We start from the raw sequence: 20,481 nt of genomic DNA, 5'->3' as shown, positions 1-20,481 counted from the left end.
TACCAGTACCATGCTGTTTTGGTTACTGTAGCCTTGTAGTATAGTTTGAAGTCAGGTAGTGTGATGCCTCCAGCTTTGTTCTTTTGACTTAGGATTGTCTTGGCAATGCGGGCTCTTTTTTGGTTCCATATGAACTTTAAAGCAGTTTTTTTCCAATTCTGTGAAGAAACTCATTGGTAGCTTGATGGGGATGACGTTGAATCTGTAAATTACCTTGGGCAGTATAGCCATTTTCACGATATTGATTCTTCCTATCCATTGAGCATGGTATGTTCTTCTATTTGTTTGTGTCCTCTTTTATTTCACTGAGCAGTGGTTTGTAGTTCTCCCTGAAGAGGTCCTTTACATCCCTTGTAAGTTAGATTCCTAGGTATTTTATTCTCTTTGAAGCAATTGTGAATGGAAGTTCATTCCTGATTTGGCTCTCTGTTTGTCTGTTACTGGTGTATAAGAATGCTTGTGATTTTTGCACATTAATTTTGTATCCTGAGACTTTGCTGAAGTTTGTTATCAGCTTAAGGAGATTTTGGGCTGAGACAATGGGGTTTTCTAAATATACCATCATGTCATCTGCAAACAGGGACAATTTGACTTCTTCTTTTCCTAACTGAATACCCTTGATTTCTTTCTCTTGCCTGATTGCGCTAGCCAGAACTTCCAACACTACGTTGAATAGGAGTGGTGAGAGAGGGCATCCCTGTCTTGTGCCAGTTTTCAAAGGGAATTTTTCCAGTTTTTGCCCATTCAGTATGATATTGGCTGTGGGTTTGTCATAAATAGCTCTTATTATTTTGAGATACGTTCCATCAATAGCAAATTTATTGAGCGTTTTAGCATGAAGGGCTGTTGAATTTTGTCAAAGGCCTTTTCTGCATCTATTGAGATAATCATGTGGTTTTGTCTTTGGTTCTGTTTATATGCTGGATTACATTTATTGATTTTCGAATGTTGAACCAGCCTTGCATCCCAGGGATGAAGCCCACTTGATCATAGTGGATAAGCTTTTTGATGTGCTGCTGGATTCGGTTTGCCAGTATTTTATTGAGGATTTTTGCATCGATGTTCATCAGGGATATTGGTCTAAACTTCTCTTTTTTCGTTGTGTCTCTGCCAGGCATTGGTATCAGGATGATGTTGGCCTCATAAAATGAGTTAGGGAGGATTCCCTTTTTTTCTCTTGATTGGAATAGTTTCAGAAGGAATGGTACCAGCTCCTCCGTGTACCTCTGGTAGAATTCAGCTGTGAATCCGTCTGGTCCTAGACTTTTTTTGGTTGGTAGGCTATTAATTATTCCTTACTTTCATTTATGGCTAGTTGGGCAACACCTTGGAAGGTCCAGAGAGCGTTTGTGAAGTATAATGTAAACATGAGGCAAAGACAGTCGGTGATCTCCCCCTTATGAGTCCCTGGAAGGTGGTGATGATAGCCCTGGAAGCAGGGCTGGTGGGACTGGGAATGATCGGGGGTGGGGAGCATTCAGAGACCGTCATGGAAAGAAAGCCTTCGCTAGAACATTCAGCTAGACCTCGGGGAGGGGAGAGGTGGAATCTCTGGAGACTAGTGTGGGAGGAGTAGTCACAGAGCCCCTGGCTACAGAGCTCCTGGGTGTGTGGTGTTCGGGAACCTGAAACTGCGTGGGGACACTGATGGGAAAAGATCTGTCTGACTATTATTAAGGGCACGTATGTAGTGTTATGGTTAACTGCAGAGCTTTGGATTCCAACAGATCTGAGTTTGTCTTGACTCTGCCACCAGTAACTGGAGACTCTGGACAAGTAGCAATCCTTCTGGGCCTATTTCTTCAGGTGTAAAAGGGGATTACGTCCGGGGGCTGAATTGTGCCCCCCATTCACATGTTGAAGTCCTAACTCCAAGCACTTCAAAATATTCCTGTATTTGGAGATAAAGCCTTTAAAGAGGTAATTAAGTTAAAATGAGGTCATGACGGTGGGCCCTAATCCAATATGACTACTGTCCTTTTAATAAGAGGAAATTTGGACACAGACATGTACAGAGGGGAAATGATGTGAAGAATCAGGGAGAAGACAAACCAGGGAGAGAGGCCTGGAATCAATCCTTCCCTCATGGCCCTGGAAGGAACAAACCCTGCCTACACCTTGGTCTCCAGAACTGTGAGAAATAATTTTTTTTAAGCCAACCAGTCTGTGATAGTTTGTTATGACAGCTCAAGTTAACTAATCTACAGAGTTATTGAGAGGATAAAATTGTCTAATTTATATAACGCACTAAAGCACATGATAATATTCATTATATGGTCGCTATAATTAGCAATAGCAGTAAGGTTGGCTCTACTTTAATTAGGAATAAATCTTAACTCACTTGCATTATTGGATAATTAAGGTTATGAAGATTAATTGATTTCTCTGATTAACTGAGTGTCAGAGGATGCTTTGTTTCCATTCTGATGATTCCATTCTTTTAAACATGCCTGATCCATCTTTATACTAATTAAAATTGAACCTTTTTGTAATTTGCAGGCCTAAGTGCCTCTCTTTGATTAGAAGAGATTGAAACTGCATGCATGCTCTTTCTGGAAAGTTTTGTTTTGTTTTTAGTAAGCCAATTATGTCAATGTTTTCTAATAATTTGCTCCTTTTTTCATAATAAAGTGCTAAAACTCAGGTTAGCTTTAAGGTTCTAGACAATTGGACAGATCCAATGTGTTAGTATTCTTTACTTTCCATGAGTACCTTTTGCAAAACATAGTCTTACATATTGCTGTATGCTGTAAGAACTTAAACTTGTTTCTGGAACTTTAATTATAATAAAAAATATGGAAATTGCTATCATTGTCTTCATGAGTTATGGATCAGCTGCTTCTGAACAACTAACAAATAGATCATGTAAATGTTTTTGGTTAGGAGAAACACCATGCTCCCAACAACAACAACAAAAAGTACAGAAGAAACAATTATATTTACAACTTTCCAGATTATATTTCTCAGCTCGGTTTATGGGAGCTGGTACCAAACAGCAAATTGTACTTTATCACTTGCTTGTTTCCCCTGATCTTTTAAGAGAGAACTTTATTTAGCATCTTTCTCTCTCTTGGGTAGGAAGTCACAGAGCAGATGATCTCTATTAGTTCTTATCTATCCAAGAAAATACTGCACATGGAAATTCAAGGAAAGAAGAGTGAGAAAGGATGACTATGGAAAGATACAATTCAGTCTCAGGAGGAGGGAACAAAGGACCAGTGGACCATATCTTTGAAAGATGTGGTGAATTAAAATGCCACTCCTTCCATGAGGAGGTGGCACCCTGTACCTTACCGCATGAATTGGGACTATTCTGAGCTGTACTTGCAACTAGCTTTGGCCAGTAGAATGTGGGATAACAAACACCGTATGATTTCCAAGCAAGGCTTCAAGAGGACTTGCAACTTCTGCTCTCACTTTCTTGCATGCATCATTGCTTTGAGACTTCCATGGAAGGAAGTATAGTCTAGTCACCTTGACGATGACAGACCACATGAAAATAGATCCAGATGACAGCCAGCATCAACTGCCAGACATGTGAGAGGGGCCATCTTAGACTCTCCAGCTCCAGTCCCAGGCAGGACCAGGAGATGAACAATCTAGCCAAGTCCATCCCAAACTGCTAATGTGCAAAATCAAGAGTCAGTAAAAGGGATGTTAATTTAAGTCACTAAGTTTTGGGCTGTTTGTTATATAGCAATAGGTAATTGATACAAAAGCACTTGGGACATAGAAAAAGCATTTTACAAAATTCAACATTGTCATAATAAAAACGCTCAATAAACTAGGAATAGAAGGGAATTTCCTCAACCTGATGAAGGATGTCTATGAAAACCCAGTATAAACATCATACTTAATGGTGAAAGACTAAATGTTTCCCATTTAAGGTCATGAACAAGCCAAGGATGTCCACTCTTACTACTTCTATTCAGCATTGTACTGGAGATTCTAGCCAGGACAACTAGGGAAGAAAAAGAAGTAAGAGACATCTAGATTAGAAAGGAAGAAGTAATACATATTATTTGCAGGGGACATGATCTTGTATATAGAAAATCTTAAGAAGTCCTCTAAAAATATTAGCAGAAATAAACAAGTTTAGCAAGAAGCAAGACACAAAATCAGTATACAAATATCACTTGCATTTCTATACACTTGAGCAGTCAAAAAATTAAGAAAATTCCATTTACAGCAGTATCAACCAGAATAAAATATGTTTAAATAAGCTTAGCAAAAGAAGCGCAAAACTTGTAAAATAAAGACTACAAAACATGGTTGAAAGAAATTAAAGATCTAGGTAAACGGAAAGACATCCATGTTCATAGATGAGAAGACTCACTGTTGCTAGGATGGCTGTACTACTCAAACAAATGTATAGATTCAACACACAATCTTTTTCAAGATCACAGCTGGCTTTTTTGAGCAGAAATTGACAGGTTGATCCTAAAATTCATATAGAAATGAAAAAGACTTAGAGTAACTGAAAATTTCTTGGAAAAGAACAAAGTTGGAGGATTGACACTTCCAGATTTTGAAACTTACTACAAACCTACATAATCAAGACACTGTGTTACTGACATAAAAACAGACATATGATAAATGGGATAGAATTGACAGTACAGAAATAAGTCCTCACAGTTATGCTCAACTGATTTTCAACAATGGCACCAAGCCAATTAAATTGAGAAAATACAATATTTTAAAGAAATTATACTGGGACAAATGGATATTCACATGCAAAAGAATAAAGTTGGAATCCTACCTCACATCATTGACAAACTAAAAATTGTTGACAAAAGATCTAAAAGTGTAAAACTCCTAGAAAAAAACTGTAAAAACACATCAAGACATTGGATTAGGCAAAGATTTCTTTGATACAAAATCAAAGGCACAAGTGACAAAAAATATAAAAATTGAATTTTATCAAAATTAAAAATATTTATGCTTTAAATTACATTATGAAGAAAGTGAAAGAAAAGTCTGCCTAATGTGAGAAAATATTTGCAATTCATATTTCTGATAAGGGACTTGTATCCAAAATATATAATGAAACTTACTACTCAATAATGAGAGAAATAACCCAATTGAAAAAAATGGGTAAAGGGTTTGAATAGACATTTCTCCAAACAAGATACAAAAATGGCCAATAAGGTCATGGAAAAATGCTCAACATCACTAATTATTAGGAAAATCAAAACTACAATGATATAACACTTTACACGCACTAGTATGGCTATGCGAAAAAATACAAACAGTTCTTGGGCAGGATGTGGAGAAACTGGGGCCCTCATGTTTTGCTGGCAGGAATGTAAAATGGTGCAGCCACTTAGAAAAACAGTTCGGTAGAGTCTCAAAATGTTAAACAGAGTTAACCAATGACCCAGCAATTCCAATCCTATGTGAATTGCTTAAGATAAATAAACATATGTCCAGGCTAAATTTTGTGCATGAATGTTCAAAGCAGCATTATTCATAATAGCCAGAAAGTAGACACGACCCAAACTTCCATCAAAATGATCAACAAGGCCGGGCGCGGTGGCTCAAGCCTGTAATCCCAGCACTTTGGGAGGCCGAGACGGGCGGATCACGAGGTCAGGAGATCGAGACCATCCCGGCTAACATGGTGAAACCTCGTCTCTACTAAAAAAATACAAAAAAACTAGCCAGGTGTGGTGGCGGGCGCCTATAGTCCCAGCTACTCGGGAGGCTGAGGCAGGAGAATGGCGTAAACCCGGGAGGTGGAGCTTGCAGTGAGCTGAGATCTGGCCACTGTACTCAAGCCTGGGCGACAGAGCGAGACTCCGTCTCAAAAAAAAAAAAAAAAAAAAAAATGATCAACAAAATGTCCTGTATTCATACAAGGTAATATTATTCAGCCATAAAAAGAATTAAGTACTAACAGTTGCTCCAACATGTATATTATGCTAAGTGGAAGAAGCCAGTCACAAAAGACCACCTATTTTATAACTTTATTTCTATAAAATGTCCAGAATAGGCAAATCTATAGAGATAGAAAGTAGATTAGTAGTTGCTTAAGGCTAGGGTCTAAGTAGGAAGGAGGAAGAGTGTGAAGTGGCTGACAATGGTATGAGGTTTCATTTTGGGGTGATGAAGATGTTCTAAATTTAGATTGTGGTGATGGCTGCACAATTCTGTGGATATACTAAAAATCAATAAACTGTGCGTTTTAAATGGATGAATTTTATGGTACATTAATACTATCTCAATAAAGCTGTTTTTATTTTTATTTTATTTTTTGAGACACAGTCTTGCTCTGTCACCCACGCTGGAGTGCAGTGGCGCAATCTCAGCTCACTGCCACCTCCACCTCCTGGGTTCAAGCGATCCTCCTGCCTCAGCCTCCCAAGTAGCTGGGATTACAAGCATGCACCACCTCATCTGACCAATTTTTGTACTTTTTAGTAGAGATGGGGGTTTCATCATGTTGATCAGGCTGGTCCCGAACTCCTGACCTCAAGTGATCCACCTGCCTCGGTCTCCCAAAGGGAGTTACAGGCGTGAGCCGCTGCCCTGGTCCCAATACAGCTGTTTTTAAAAGTACATGGGAGGCTGTTCAGCCTATGGAGTAGTCATTTTTTTGTTTCTTTACTTCTCTCATAAACTTTCTTTCCCTTAAAAAAAAGAAAGTGCATAGAAGCTCAGACCTTTATATAGTGTAGTGCTTTTTGCCGACACTTCTACTTTATTCACCACAACCATCTAACCATCTTCAGTGCTCTGGAATGGTGTGATTTGGTTGCCATTTTATAAAAGAGACCTCAATGACATATCTTAAGGGCCCCTCCATGGATAATACCAAAATCTCATTTAAGATAGCTGGCTTACCCAGACAGTGTCTAACATCACAGGCTTCATCAATGCAGCAAGCTTCAATAGTATGGACTCATGCCAGCCACCATTCTGTAAGCCAGGACACAAGGGAAAACTGCACACAGTCCTTTTCCACAGGGAGTGCCTGGCACGTGGGGATTCAGTTCTACAAACAAGTACTGTGCAGAGTGCTGTGATCACTGCCAGCTTAGTGGTAGGTAGGTGGGAAATCCGTGACAGTAGAGAGAGAGGTCGAGAGACAATGCTATTTGGAAGAATCAGGTAAGATTTACCAAGAAACTAACTCAGGAGCTGGGCTTGAAGAATCAGTGGGAGATGGAAAGTAGTGTTTGTGTTGGTGTGTGGAGGAAAGAGCACTGCAGACCTGGACAATAGACAGAGACACTGGCATAGAAAACATGGTGCATGGGGATTTGGAACATCTGGGGAAGAGTTGGAGCTGGGGTTCCTGAAGGAAGAGTGGATGGAGAGGAGGCTGTGGAGAAGTGGCAGAAGCTGGTTAGGAAAGTCTTGCTGGTAAGGAAATTGTCCTTACTCTGAATGTGATAGGGTTGTGCCTGGGTTTTGGAGATATCATTCAAGTGGCAGCGAGGCAGAGGAACAAGATATAGGAGAAAAGAAAAAGGGTAAACAGACCAGGTGCATAATTATTAAACTAGTAGTGCAAATGAAAGATAGTGTCCAACAGTAATTTTTTTGTTTGTTTTTTTAGACAGAGTCTCACTCTGACACCCAGTCTGGAGTGCAACGGTGCAATCTCAGCTCACTGCAACCTCCGCCTCCCGGGTTCAAGCGATTCTCATGCCTCAGCCTCCCGAGTAGCTGGGACTACAGGCGCATGCCACCACACCTGGCTAATTTTTGTATTTTTAGTAGAGATGGGGTTTCAGCATGTTGGCCAGGCTGGTTTCGAACTCCTGACCTCAAAGGATCCGCCTGCGTTGGCCTCCCAAAGTGCTGGGATTATAAACGTGAGCCACCACGCCCAGCCCAACTGTAAATATTTATCAAATGATTGAATGACTCCAACGTTGGTATATATTTCTTGGATTTCCTTTCCTCAGGGGATGAATGAAGATATAGATGAGTTCAAGGTAAGATGGATGGAGTTAAGGGAGTTCATGCCTGGAGATGTCTTTTGTTTTATCCAGAATCTTGGTCTCAACTCACAACACTCACAAAGTAAGAGGGAGAAGAGGGAATGTACCTGGCCCTGAGAAGTCCTAGTGCATTTTTCTCTTTAGTTAAGAAGAATTTGCATGCCAGCAAGGCTTAGTGTTCCTGTTTCTACAGCAAATTCTCTTGAGTAGACGCTTCTCTGACAACTCCTCTTTTGAGATAAAAATTTTTGATTGAAAATTTTTATCCATGTTAGTGAAAGTAGCAAGTTGAAGAAGGATGTGTACTGACAAATTAAAAGCTTGAAAACAAGCAAAATGTTAGTATATGCTGCATAGAGATTCATACATGTAGAGTGAAAAACAGAGATATTCATGGGACCCTCCCTGTTACCCTGATATAATCATGATACACTGCGTGCATGACTCGAAATATCACATGCATCCCATAAATAGGTACAGTTACTATATGTCAATAAAAAATATATGCATGGAAATGGAAATATAACACAGGAGAGTGATTACATCTGGCAGAAAGTGAAGGGATAAAATTGGGAAGAGAAAACAGGGGTTCTGTCAACTGAATGTTCGTGTCCCCCAAATTTGTATGTTGAAATCCTGACCCCTAAGGTGATGGTATTAGGAGGTGAGGCCTTTGTACGGTGATTAGGTCACAAGGATGGAGTCCTCCTGAATGGGATTGGTACCTCATAAGAGAGATCCCAGAGAGCTCCCTTCCCCTTTCTACTGTGTGAAGTTACAGTGAGAAGACAGCCACCTGTGAACCAAAAGTGGGCCTTCACCAGACATGGAATCTGCCAGCACCTTAATCTTGGACTTTCCAGTGCCTGAACTGTGAGAAATAAGTTTCTGTTGTTTACAAGCCACTCAGTTTACTACATTTTGTTTTAGCAGTCTCAACAGAGGAAGGCAAGGGGTCTCAATTGGGCATTATGTATATATGGTTTATTTGTTAAACTGGTGAGTGTATGGGATTTTAATGTTATTGTGTATACCTTTTTGTATATAAAACATTTCCAAATAAAAAATAAAAGTATGCAATGGAGTTTGTAATTAGCAATCTTCACTCTAGGCTGGAGCTTCCAAACAAATGTCTGCTTCTGTACTTGAGGGTCTAGACTCCAGAGCCAGACTTCTTAGGCCCCAAGCCTTACTCCATCACTCATAGCTGTGTGACATGGGGCAAGTCTCTTAACATTTCTGTGCCTGAGTCTCCCCATCCCTAAGATGAATCTTCCTAAATCTCAAGGACATTATAAGCATTACATGAGTTATTATATGTAAAGTGCTTAAAATAGTGCCTGGCACATGATCAATGCTTAAAAGGTGTCAGTTGTTGTTATAATTTACACACCAAGTGACTTGCTGACATTGATTCTTTCAGTTTCTTCTCATGACCAAATAAATGTATGTGTTAGGCTGATTGTTCAGGGCAGTTATCGCAGGAAATGCTTTTTGGTATTGCCCACTGCACACTTTCTTTTAAGAGGTACAAAGCAACTTGTTTCCAGAGATCAGTCAGAGTGAAGAGCTGGGAAATTGTTTGACTTTGGTTTTCAAAAGCCTAAGCCCTGAGCGCTACTGAGAGGACTCTGGATATAAAGCAAACATTTGGAGAAACATGGAGGGAGTGAGAAGGTCTTTCCTTCCTCCCCAAGGCTGGAGAAAGATCATCAGGCTTGGGAGCGAAAGAAAAGACATCAGGTGGGTTTTAGAGAAGGGACCGGTGCCTCTCCTTCTAGTCAGCATTCAGCAGCGGAGGCAGGACCTGAGAAGGGCCTGAAAATACAGAATGCCAAGTTTCTGAATCTCCCTTCTCGAGCTGGAGTCATTGTTAGGAGGTTCCAGGAGGCCAGCTGGACCTGGAAGGACTGTGAAGGCAGGAATGGCAGCAGTGACCCATCAAGACAGATGACATCAAGGGCTGGTCAGCTCTCCTTCCCTGTGGCATGCTTCTAATTCCCCGCTGTAATCTCACTGAAACTTCAACCTGAGGTAAGGGTCAGAGAGCCCGGAATTAACAAAGATCAAACTTTCTTCATTTAAAAATGGGCTCAAACTAGAAAGTGTTATAGGAAAATAAAGGTTATATTGCTTGGACCCCTGAGTTGGCAGAGTAAGATTCACATGCCATGGTAGGCAGTCTTCTACGATGCCCCAGTTGTTCTCACCTCCTGGTATTAATGCCGTTGTATAATCTCCCCGTCTTGAGTGTGGGCCAGACCTAAGGACTCACTTATAATGAATAGAATATGGCAAAAGTAGTGGAATGTCATTTCTGCGACTGGGCTACAGAAGACTGCGGCTTTCCCCTTGCTCCCACTCTCTCCCTAGCTCCTGTTGAGAAAGTCAGCCGCCATGTTGTAAGCTGCCCCATGGACAGACCCATGTGGGAAAGAAGTGAGGGCAGCCTCCACCGACAGCCAGCAGCAAGGAACGGAAGTCCTTAGTCCAACACCCCTTAGAGAACTGAAGTTTGCCAACAGCCACGTAAGTGAGCTGGGAAGTGGATGTCGTTTCCCAGCCCAAACCAACATCTTGATTGTAGGCATGGGAGAGACATTGAACCAAAGGTTCCCGCTGACCTGTGCCCACAGAAACTGTGAGACAATCAATGTTGCTGTTTGGTGCCACTACGTTTTGGGTGTCTTGGTCATAAAGGAATAGATAATTGAACATATACACTACATATAGAAACAGTCATCTTTTGAATAGATATTATCATTTTCACACAGAGAATATAGCAGAGAAACTATGGGAAGCCCAATCCCTGGATCTCAAAATCCTTACTTCTTGCTCCCTCGGTCACTTTTTGCTTTAGGTACATAGCATGGAGGCGGGGGATTTGGGTTTCAGAGCCAGTCCCATTGCTAGAGAGGTGGGTGGGTATGGATCATTCTTACCTGCCCTAAACCCATCTTATCTGACAAGTGGTGATACAAATAATACTTGCCTTATAAGACTGTTGGGCAGATTTCCTGAAATCATGCAGGTGAGAAGCACTTTATAAACTCCAACTTGCTATGTAGTTTTAGTCATAATATTATATTATATGAATCATACATTTTTATTATTTGTTAATTAGTTGTTTTCCTGGGTTAAGTATCCTAGTTTTCAGCCTGGAAAGACAAAATAAAAAATTTTTTTTAAAAGTTATTTTTCACGACTTCTCTGCAGTGCAATTTTAGAACAAAAATATATCTAACACATGGGGAAGAAATTATTGTCTATTAATAAATGATGAACAACTTTTTGGAAGAGAATTGGTTTATAGGGAGACTCCTTGTACAGGTTAAATTGCCATCTATATAAAGTCTAAAGCAAGTCAGGATTTGAACCCAGGTCTGTTTAAATAATACATGCTCCATAAATATTTATTAGACCCTAAGTTTGGAATCATTTTAGCATCTCTCTTCCTGTTAGAATGAATGCAACTGTTTATGAGTCCTGATGTAATAACTAATAACATGTTATGATGTGATAACTAATATATTATGATGTGATAATTAATATATTAGTAACCTTATACTTTCCATCTTAATTCGGCTTACACTACTTTTTCAGTACCCTTTTCAAATTAAAAAATTAATATCTATACTTCTAACAAAGGGTAACATTGTCTGCATTCTCTTAGGGCTGCCAGATAAAATACAGGGCACTCAGTTGTTTGGATTTCAGATAAATAACAAATAATTTTTTAGTATAAATATGTCCCAAATACTGCATGGGACATACTAAAAATGATTTGTTGTTTATCCAAAATTCCAATTTAATTGAATGTTTTATATTTTTGTTTGCTAGATCTGGCAACCCTAATCTTCCTCTTAAACAAAACTAGAAGTATAGTATACTTTGTATTCATTACACACCTTTCTCTCCACCTTTCTTGCTCTTGTTATCAAAAATTTTGGTTCTGAACTTTTAAAGTAAAAATATTTTTTAAGAAAATAGCTACAATGGTAACATGTTAACAATTTATCTGATGATGGCTATTCCTTGATTCCCACTACTACTGTATGAAATAGGAAAGACCAAACTATTTTTCCTACTGCCATGCTCGACACAGCACAGAAGACACCTGATCACCAAAATGTGTGTAGATTTTTTTTCCACAGACCAAGCAATTTTCCAACTGTGTGTCTATAATAATTTCATTCAGTTCTGACACTACAGCTGGGCACAGTGGCTCACACCTGTAATCACAGCACTTTGGGAGGTGAGGTGGATGGATCACTTGAGGCCAGGAGTTTGAGACAAGCCTGGCCAACATGGCGAAACCCATCTCTATGAAAAAGTACAAAAATTAGCCGGGCATGGTAACACATACCTGTAGTCCCAGCTACTTGGGAGACTGAGGCAGGAGGATCACTTGAACCCAGCAGGTGGAGGTTGCAGTGAGCTGAGATCGTGCCACTGCACTCCAGCTTGGACAATGAGCAAAAACCTGTCTCAAAAATCATTGGCTTTTTAGATTAATTAATATTTATTTCTCCAAGACCTAATATCTTTAAATAAAAGAGGAAACTTAAGACCCCAACACAAATATTATTGCATCTTACTGAAGGAACCAGCAGAAACCCAAGCCAATATGGGTCCTGTGGCATGCTAATTTGCAATCTTTCTTTAAACTAAGCTGAAGACCTTAAACCTCCTGTTTAATGGAATATGGCAGAGATTGCTAGTTGCCACCCAATGTCCTTCATAATAACAAAACACTAATTTTTTTGTTGGGCATATTGCCATCCACCTAAGATTACGTTTTTTAGCCTCCCTTGCAGATAGCTGTAGTCATGTGATTAATTTTTGGTCAGTGACATATAAGAAGCATTATGTAGGCCAGGCATGGTGGCCTACATAATACTAGTACTGTAATCCTAGCACTTTGGGAGGCTGAGGCAGGTGGATCACTTGAGGCCAGGAGTTTGAGACCAGCCTGGCCAACACAGCAAACCCCGTCTCTACTAAAAATACAAAAATTAGCTGGACCTGGTGGTGCACACCTGTAATCCCAGCTACTTGCGAGGCTGAGGTGAGAGAATCGCTTGAACCTAGGAGGTGGAGGTTGAGCTGAGATCACACCTCTGTACTCCAGCCTGGGGGACACAATGAAGTCTTAAAAAAAAAAAGATTATATTCTATTTACAGGGACCTTTTTTTTTTTCTTCACACTTTAAGTTCTAGGGTACATGTGCACAACGTGCAGGTTTGTTACATTTATATACATGTGCCATGTTGGTGTGCTGCACCCATTAACTCATCATTTACTTTAGGTATATCTCCTAATGCTATCCCTCCCTCTCCCCGCTCCCCACAATAGGACCCTTTGTGTGATGCTCCCCTTCTACAGGGACCGTTTTAAAAAAGGGGGCAAGATCTTCTCTTCCTCTTTCTCAGTCCTTCCGCTTGGAATGCAGATATGAGGGCCGAGGGCTAAAGCTTTGGCAGCCATCTTCAATCATCAGAACAAATGCCAAACCCTAGGCTTGACGGAAGATAGTGCTGCTAAGGAGACTTGCTATTTCCGGACCTCTTTTACACAAAAGTAAAATGTGAAGTGTTGAGCCACCACTCCTGGCCTACAGAATGCTTCTTATGTGTCACTGACCCACAGTCACACAACTACAGCTGTCTACAAGGGAGGCTAAAAAATGTAATCTTGGCTGGGCGTGGTGGCTCATGCCTGTAATCCCAGCACTTTGGGAGGCCGAGGCAGATGGATCATGAGGTCAGGAGATCGAGACCATCCTGGCTAACATGGTGAAACCCCGTCTCTACTGAAAATACAAAACAAAATTAGCCAGGCGTGGTGGTGGGCGCCTATAGTCCCAGCTGCTCGGGAGGCTGAAGGAGAATGGCGTGAACCCGGGAGACGGAGCTTGCAGTGAGCTGAGATGGTGCCACTGCACTCCAGCCTGGGCGACAGAGCGAGACTCTGTAACAACAACAACAACAACAACAACAACAACAACAACAAATGTAATCTTAGGGGGATGGCAGTATGCCCAACAAAAAAATCAGTGTTTTGTTATTGTGAAGGATATTGGGTGGCAACTAGCGGTCTCTTCCATTTTCCCTTAATCAGGAGGGGGCATGGGTCTTCAGCTTAGTTTAAAGAAAGGTTACAAATTAGTGCACAACAGGACCCATATTGGCTTGGGTTAGTGCTGGTTCCTTCAGTAAGATGCAATAATATTTGTGTTGGGGTCTTAGGTTTCCTCTTTTATTTAAAGATATTAGGTCTTGGGAGAATAAATGTTTATTAACCTACAAAGCCAATGCTTAAATTAATTTAATTAATTGAGTTAAATTAGTCACTGGCTTTGTAGGTCAGCTAACATCTCCTGGCTACAGATGTCTTTTGATTAATCATTTAATTTAAACCATAATAACCTATTTAATAACCTATGAGTTTAAAAAGCATGGGCCTGGGGCTGGAAGACCTGGGTGTGCCACATACGTTCTGTAAGTGTCAAATGGAACATGCAAAAGGCTTCAATAAAAAGTCAACAAATAGTCAGCAAATGCTCAACTGCCTCCCTCTCTTCCTCCCTTTCTGCCATTAAGATTTCTGTGTGCTGGTGGGGAAACCTGGTTGGCACATGTAGTTTCACAATTACTTTTAATGCCAGCAGTGTCTGGCTAAACTGAAAGGACATTAACTGTGGCTACCATTTACTGCCTTGTGCACATCTCTGGTTGAGGTTGCCTGGATCTAGAGTTTTAAATAGGGCAGTTCTTACAGGAAGGCAGAGGTACAGTAATAGCTTAGAGAAAAATACACTCACATTTCTAGCTCTGGACCTAAAGGGCTGCCTTAATAATAATAATAATAAACTGTAGCAGGCTTTCAGCAGGTATAGGCTCAAGAGTGGTTTGGGCGTCCTATGGCATGTACTCTCTGTAAAGGGCACACTGCTTCAGAGGCAGACCCACGAAAGGCCCGGGAACATCCTCTTTGGCTCTGGACAATTCCCGTCTTGTTTCTTTCGAAGTTGCTGCCTGAATCATGTAAACTGCTGACAACAAAGAGTAGAAGGAGAAGCATTTTTGTAAAACATCTGTATAGCGTCCACTTCAAACAGCGGTAGAGGGTGGAGGGGAAAATTAATGGTTGTTTTGACAGCCTGAGTCTTTAAGCCGAGGCACTAAAAAGTACTTTTCACATCGTTAAATACAACTTTTCTGCCTTACTCAAAGTTGAGATGTAACAATGGCTGATTACTATGTATAGGCTACTTTATCTTGACTATTTTTCAGTATCTCACATGGGAGGATGTTAATTACAGATGTCTTTTGAGGCTTGGATAAAGCAATTTAAGTCTTCTTAATAGATTTCACATTAAATTGGTGAAAGTTGCCTACTAAAATGTTGACAGCCTCATTACATGTTAGGGATATTTATTATCTCTGGGAATTTCAGGGACCAAACATATGAGTAATTTTTGGCATGACCTTTTACCTAAATGCCTTTTATGTGGTGGGATGGATTCTTGGTTTGCTGAGTAATAAATTCGGGAAACCAGAGTTGTGTAGTGGATAGAGTTTTGGATTTAGGGTCAGACCACTTGGTTTGATCCCTGCCTTGGAAAGTGGAATAAACTTGATAAGGGTGACTATGAGATTCATGATGAATAATTGTGGGTGTGAGACATTGACTCAGGCGTTTCAGCTATGTCCTGTTACTTAATTCTCAGACTGGCTCTATGAGGTGTTCTTACTTTAATCTCAGAAAGGCTTGGATACCCTCACACCTGAGAATCACCTGCCACGTTCCCCTGTGCTACATGTCTTTGTGTGGAACACCTTATGCCTTGCAAATTACAAAAGGCTGTGTAAACATAAGAAACTGGCCTTGTCTTAACCCAACAGACATGGGGCGCACAGACTAAGCAGCTCCCCCAAGATTCATAGGCGTGGAGGCTGTTGGAGGGGAAAGGGTTTCTGCAAGATGAGAGAAAAAATTGTCTTACAGTTATAAAACGTACAATTTTGGAAATAACGTCTCCTGTAAAGGGAAAGGGAGTTTGTTTCAATCTGAGGAAAACTCCTGTTTTCAAATGTTCAAAGAGCTGATATGGCAGATCTTGGGGGTTGGCTGACTCAACTGCATTTCCAACCACATTCCCCTCGTTTGTTTTTGTCTTAGAGGCTATGAAAGAAATAAGTCCATCTCATGAACTGATGGGAAGATAGCACAGCACAGTTTCACTCTGCAGGGTTGCCTCGCATGTTGAGCTCTGGAGGGTTGCAGTAGATCTGCCAGTGTCTCCTTGTGAAATCCCTGCCACTCCCACCAGACAGACCCAGGTGCTCAAGCACTTTTAAAGGGAACATGTCTACTCTTGAAAAAGAGAAAACCCTGATGTTGGGTCCAGGGGAAGGTGTTACATAGCACCACATAAGGCTTCATTGCCTCTTCATCACATTTAGAGGTCTTTCCCTCCTCCAAAATCTCATGAAATCTGGCCCCAAATTCTCTTTGCACCTTTTCTTCTTCATTATCTCTAAGCAGTGTCTCCCCCTGCTTCCCCCGCTCCCCACTTCTCTCGCTAGTACCTTTTTTCCCCCCAAATAGTGCAATATCTAGGCCCAATTACCATAAAAGAAAGGAGAAGGGAATAGTAAATAATGTACTTAAAATTTAATATTTGCATTCTATTATGATTCAAACAATATAGAAGTACAAAATAAAATATTAGTGTCCATGTCTCCCCTCTTCTCCCTCAATCTCTCTCACCAGATTTAAAAGACCAACTTTAAAAGATGGACTTGGAACCTTCTAAACTGTCCTTTATGCAAATATAATCTTCATTTTCTAGCTCTATATACAGTTTTAGCGGAGATGGAAAAACTCGATCTTTCAAAAGCCATCAGCAGTGTGAGCCCGTGGTTCTATCAGGTTGGTGCAAAAGTAATTACTGTTTTTGCCATTAAAAGTAACGGCAAAAACCAAACCACGATTACTTTTGCACTGATCTAATAGAAAGAGACTGCTATTTTCTTGGGAAGATTAAACCCTTTTGTGGGTTTTTTGAAAATGCAGAGAGAAGGTGCAGGGCCCAGTCCACAGTGAAGTTGTGCCTAAGTAGCACTATGCTGCTTTGAATGATAAAATAAAAGGATGTCTTTACAGGGTGGAGACTGGTATAAGCCTGGACTCATTGATAATCTTCAGAAATACCAGGGAGGTCACTGGGATTTGGAGGCTACCATCCTGAGGATGAAGGCTTGAATTGTTCTAGTTAGATGCCAAAGGAACAGGTGGCCTCAAAAGGTCAGAGAACTGGGATACAGCTGACATACCTACTTTAAAAGGGATTCTGTTATACAGACTGTTCTGTGCTTTAGTGCTTCCCCTTAGCATGCTACCTTAGACATCTTGCTCTGTCAGTCTTAGAGTAAGTTTACCAAAAGTTTCTGGTGATAGTGAGTGAGGTACTAGTGCAGACCACAAGAGTATAGCTCATTAATAGATGGAAATAAATGAAAACCAGTGGGCAGAGAAGTAAATTAACTTTACCTCAAATGTAAATGTTCCTGCAGGAGCTGGAAGTGCATTTTAATGACCTTTCTATGGCCACACAGAAAACACATCAGCAGATCAGAGCTTGTCTTCTTTCCTAGACTTTAATTTCCTCCTTGAACAAGGGGACAATGAGGCGTCTGATTCAGAACAGAACATGTTGTACGGTTGTTAAATTAAATGTGAAAAGGAAAAGACTGAGGCTTTTAAAACGTATGCTCAATTTTTCCATCAACAGGAGGCCTCTGCAAAATTATCACCCACTCAATAAGGACTCTGTCACTGGCTTATCAGATGTCCCGAACCCTTGGGAAACAAGACTTGAGGTTAGTCGAGGTCTTTTTGTTGCTGGGCTACCCTAGCATCCCTGATTTCCTCTCTGGACTCTCTCCTTGGCTTAGTTTCTTTCCTCCTTTTTGTATATACTTGTCTTTCTCCGAAATCCTTGTCCTTAGTATATCTGGCTCTCCATAAACATTCACCTGTTGCTCTAATTCCTGACACCCTCAATTTACAATAAATAGAAGGTTCTATTTGGAGTTGAAAACCTAGGTTGGAGCCTTGACTCTGCCATTTAAGTGGCTTTATCTTCTGTTTTTCCAACTGTAAAGTAGATTAGTAATGGGTGTTTACAATCCTTGGAATGACAATGGGTGACGTGTGTTTGGATGGATATGCTTTATAAACTTTCAATGGTTATAGAAATGCAAGGCGTGCGCGCGCACGCACACACACACACACACACACACACGGAAGAGGAAGATAGCTGGCTTGAACGAAAGACACTGAGATTTATAGTCCCTGTTAGCATGGTTGTGACTTCATAGCATGCCACCTCTGGGCCCTGAAATAGATATGTAAGAAATGGCATTTTACAGATTCAGAAAACATTTAAACCCTCAGAATATTGCCTCTGGCAGGCTCCTTGAGACCGTCAAAATTCTCATCCAACCATGTTATTTTCTGGATAGGAAAACTGAGGGCAGGAACTGTCCCGGGGCAAAGTGCCAAACAGAGCAGAGCCGGGCCTGATTGCAGGTTGTTTGATTCTCAGTTCTGGTCCTTCCTCTGTCTGTGATACAGTCTTGACTCTGACTTTGCTGAGCCCTGGAGGAAGATGAGTAGCCCAGGCTGACTCTCTTGATAAGATTGTCTCTGAGGACAATGAAAGTGCTGTTGTGGCCCCCAGCCCCCAGCATTTATATAATGAGTTGTTTCTAAGGCATTTCCATTAAAAGAAAATGTTTTTTGGGTATGAGGGAGCAGGGTGTTGGACTAAGCTCATGTCCCTCCCCTCCTGTTGGTACAGAAGACAAGGAGAGAAAGGATAGGCAAGACTGTCACAAAGAAGGAATTGGTCTTTAGGGCCTCATTCTGAATGTTTTGCTTTCTCTGTAATGTTGGTGCTTTCTCTTCCTTCATCTACCTCCATCTCCATTTGATGTTGCCCTGGCGCCCTGAGGCAGCTTTACGATAAATTCCTGTGGATCCAAGCCTTTCCTGGCTCCCTTCCTGCATCCCAACATGTAGTTCCCATCACCCATTTCTATAGAACTCTGCTGTTACTGAGAAATTCAAGAACAATAAAGCCCAATGTCTTTGTTTTTCCACATGATAACTTTGCCTATCTCTCTGATGAATTGTATTTATTGTAAAACAGTATAATGAAAACAATAAATGAAAAAAATCCGCCCACTGTTCCACCCTCTAACATGCCAACTGTTTTCATCTTTTGAGTTTCCTGCCCATATGCTGCATGTTTTACAGAGTAGTAACTCATAGTGCATCTATAATTCAGCCCTCTGCTTTTATCTATTACATTCTATTAATTTATCAGGTTGCTACATAGATTTCAGAATCATCATATTTAGCTACGGTATAATGTTTCATACCATTGCTATATCATGATTTATTTAACCATTCTCCCTTTTTTGGATGTGTGAATTATTTCTGATTTTTCTCCATTATCAGTAATACTGCTTTGAAAAATGGATGCCTTCAATTCTTTTATTCTTTTGAATGATTTCCCTAGAATAAATTCCAAAGAGTTAGATTAGTGAGTCAAAGAGTAAGAATAATTTGAGGGATGCAGAATTCACTTAACTAACACCAAGAGTCTGCTATGCTAAGCCCTGAATTGTCCCAGATGAAAGTCACAGAGCTTACACTCAATAGGCGCAGGGTTACAGCCTTGCCAGTGCACCACAATGTAGCAGTCTCTTGTTGCCTGAGTTATCACCCCAAGTTCTTTGTTTCACAACCAATAAAATTAAGGAGCATGAACACTAAGGGTGCAAATTTAATAAGCAATAGAAGAAAGTTCTCTGCTGTGGAGAGGGGGCCTGAAAGAGGGTTGCTGTTTTTGCAGTTGAATGCAAAGGCTTTTATAAGAAACCAATGAGGACTGGGCATCTCACCTGCATAAGGTGCAAATTTCTGGTCTTCTTAAAGCACATTTAGGCTCTTAGCTTAAGTTATTCCATATTACTTTTTACCTTACTGTGCATGTGTCAGGGGATGGAATTTTCCATTGTGACCATGTCTGGGCAAGTCACCTGTGTAGCCTTTCTTATCTGTGTGGCTGTGGGCATGTCTAGGCAAGCCCCCCTGTGCAAGTACCCTTGTCTGTGTCTGCAGCTTGATTTTTGAGGCTGTTCTTTTGTTTGAAAGAATTCAACCAAGGACCCACCCTAACTGCCTGCCTGACTGGTTTCTTCCTTTCTGTTCTCTTACCAGCATCTAGCAACAGAAATATCTGCCATAATACCCCCCATAAAAACCCCTATTTGCTACGTGTCTGCCAGGCACTATGTTATGAGGTGTCTATACATTTTATTATAACTTCTCAATATCACCAAGAAAGCAGTACTATTAGATTCCTATTTTGCAGATGAGAGAACTGAGGCTGAGAGAAATTAAGTAGCTTGTCCAAGGTCACATAGCCAGTGAGAGGCCCAGGTAGGATTCAAA

General features: G+C 40.7%; 1 pseudogene; it reads left to right on the top strand.

Annotated features, from left to right (window-relative positions):
* Nucleotides 1–20,481, top strand: part of LOC112634197 — a 106,302-nt pseudogene that overhangs the window by 5,189 nt on the left and 80,632 nt on the right.

The sequence above is a fragment of the Theropithecus gelada genome, chromosome 11 (assembly GCF_003255815.1).
Source record: "Theropithecus gelada isolate Dixy chromosome 11, Tgel_1.0, whole genome shotgun sequence".
NCBI lineage: Eukaryota > Metazoa > Chordata > Mammalia > Primates > Cercopithecidae > Theropithecus > Theropithecus gelada.
The sequence above is the reverse complement of the archived record's forward strand: the minus strand, read 5'-3'. Positions and strand labels throughout refer to the sequence as shown.